Here is a 2419-nt window from a genome sequence, read left to right as displayed (position 1 = left end):
GGAAGGAAGGAAGGAAGGAAGGAAGGAAGGAAGGTCCTGGTGTGGCACCACAGCATAAGCTATGGAGTGCTAACTGAAAGGTCAATGGTCCAATAGTTGCCCTTTCAAAACCCTATATAGGGTTGCTATGAGTTGGAACCAACTCAATGGCACTTAACAACAACAACAAAACTATATATACAAGGACTTCTTGATAAAATTTTGATTTTGCAATATGCTGGTAAAGAAAAACATTATATGCTTATGATTTTTTTCGAAAATCAGTAAAACATACTATCAATTAATGAAATGCAAATATATATGTGTATATGCATATATATACACACATATATACGTGTGTGTGCATTACCACCCATCTGTCAGTTTGTCATATTGTTGTGGTTCGCATGTACTATGATGTTGAAAGCAATGCTGACACTGATATTTCAAATACCAGCAGGATCACCTATGATGGAGTGGTTTCACCAGAGCTTCCAAACTAAGACAGACTAGGAAGAAAAGCAGGCAAGACATTCAATTTCTGAAAATTATCCAATGAAAATGCTTTAAACAAATTGCCAGAGGAATAAATTGCTAAAGGAAGTAGAGGGCCTAGGCAGGTATGGGAGACCTTCAGTGAAATGAACTGACACACTAGTCACAACAATGGATTCAAACATGTTGGTAACTGTGAAGATGATACAAGACCAAACAGTATTTCGGTGTTATCTACATACAATAGCTGTGAGTCAGAATTAATTTGATATCAGGTAACAACACCACCTTATTTATATATTTATATCTACATACACATATGCATATACATACATATACATATATATAAGCATGTAAGTAGGTAGTCAGGTTGAGAGATGAAGAGAAAACTAGATGGGGATATTTGTGACACCAAGGTACCAAGTATAGGGGGCAGTGTGCAAAGTGATTGGTAGTGGTACTTTAGGTTTTAACAAAATGGCACCATGGAAGCTTTCTGTTAGTGAAAGCAAGCATGGCTGCAGCCAACTACCCTTGCTTTTAAGCTCTGCTGTTTTCCACCCTGTGTACTAGTTGAGCATAAGAAAATCTTAAGAAAGGAAAAGAAATCTTTAACATAATCCATAATCTTTCTGCTGTGAAAAGCAATAAGTGTTTCTGAAATGAGTCCAGTTTTTCTGCTAACAAATTGACAGAGAAATCACATTTGATTTACTTTGATTATTTTCCTTTTAGATCCCAATTCTACCGTGTAGCGGATGTAAGGAAAGGAGCAATAATTCTGGAGTAGGTGGTCACTGTGATTGATTTAGGAGACATTTGCCAAGACAGAGACAAAGTAGATGGAAATCTAACCAACCCAAAATCTATTACAAAGTACACCCCATAAGAGGCATATATAAGCTCTGGTTTGCTGCAAGATACAACTATAGGAAAAAGAAATTGATTACAATGAAAGTGCAATAATAACAAAAACGAAACTGGCCAAGATTCTCTAAAATGCTTTTATAAAATGCACATGCAGACCTAAAACATAATGAAAAGAAATTATTTTGCTTTGACAATCTGAGTACAAGTCAAGCTCTTATTAAAAACATTTATAAACATTTTATGGGCTGAAAAGTATTTTAAAGAATTTACTTCATAGCATTTGAGCAGAAATGCATAATGATATGAAATGTGCTAATGAATGGGTGTGGCGTTATATGATAAGCACTGCACTGCAAAGTAGATTTGAACCATAAGGGTCAGGGGTTCAAACTCATCAGTCTCTCCTTGGAAACTCTATACAGGGTGGCTATGAGTCGGAAACGACTTGACAACACTTAGCAACAATAAACACTAAATGTGTTTGTTGACAGTATGAGTCCAAGATTGGATTCATTTTTTTGTGTAATGAGACTAATTTCTTTGAAAAACTATAGCTATTACAAGTAACACGTTACATATTAGACTGGCAAAATGAGGCAGGGATGGTTCAGGGACAGGGTCATGCTTCATAGCTTTCTGTTAGAGATTGTGAAGGAAATAAGAGTAATGTAAAACTTTGCTGGTATTGTTACTCTAGAAAATGTTTCACATAAATCCCTGAAAATAATAAGCCTAGAGTGTTCTTTCCACTCCTTGACGTCCACTTCTTATGCAAGACAAGTTGTCTAGACCCTCCAGAGACTCAGTGCGTTTACACCAGGGCTCTCTCTCTCCTCCCTGTAGAAAGGCTATCTAGGAATATGCGAGCCTTCCTGCTATTTTTTCTTCTTGCTCTTAATTCAACAGACAGATTTTACTCAGCTTTGACTCCTTTAAGCCAACTCACTCTGCCCAATGCTGGTATTTGTTTTTCAAAGATCAACAGCACGAAATGAGTTAATAACATCCTTGTTTTGGGTTGCTTTCATCTCCCCACCCCTTATAAAGAAACCTTTATATTGTTTTTTTATGCCCT

At 36.5% G+C, this 2419-nt stretch overlaps 1 protein-coding gene across 1 annotated transcript in view; it reads right to left on the bottom strand.

The window, feature by feature from the left end:
- Window positions 1-2419, bottom strand: part of ARAP2 (ArfGAP with RhoGAP domain, ankyrin repeat and PH domain 2) — a 339747-nt gene that overhangs the window by 43213 nt on the left and 294115 nt on the right. The window lies entirely within an intron of this gene.

Source organism: Chrysochloris asiatica, unplaced genomic scaffold, assembly GCF_000296735.1.
Source record: "Chrysochloris asiatica unplaced genomic scaffold, ChrAsi1.0 scaffold00269, whole genome shotgun sequence".
In the NCBI taxonomy this organism is placed as follows: domain Eukaryota; kingdom Metazoa; phylum Chordata; class Mammalia; order Afrosoricida; family Chrysochloridae; genus Chrysochloris; species Chrysochloris asiatica.
This window is presented reverse-complemented; position numbering and strand designations above follow the sequence as displayed.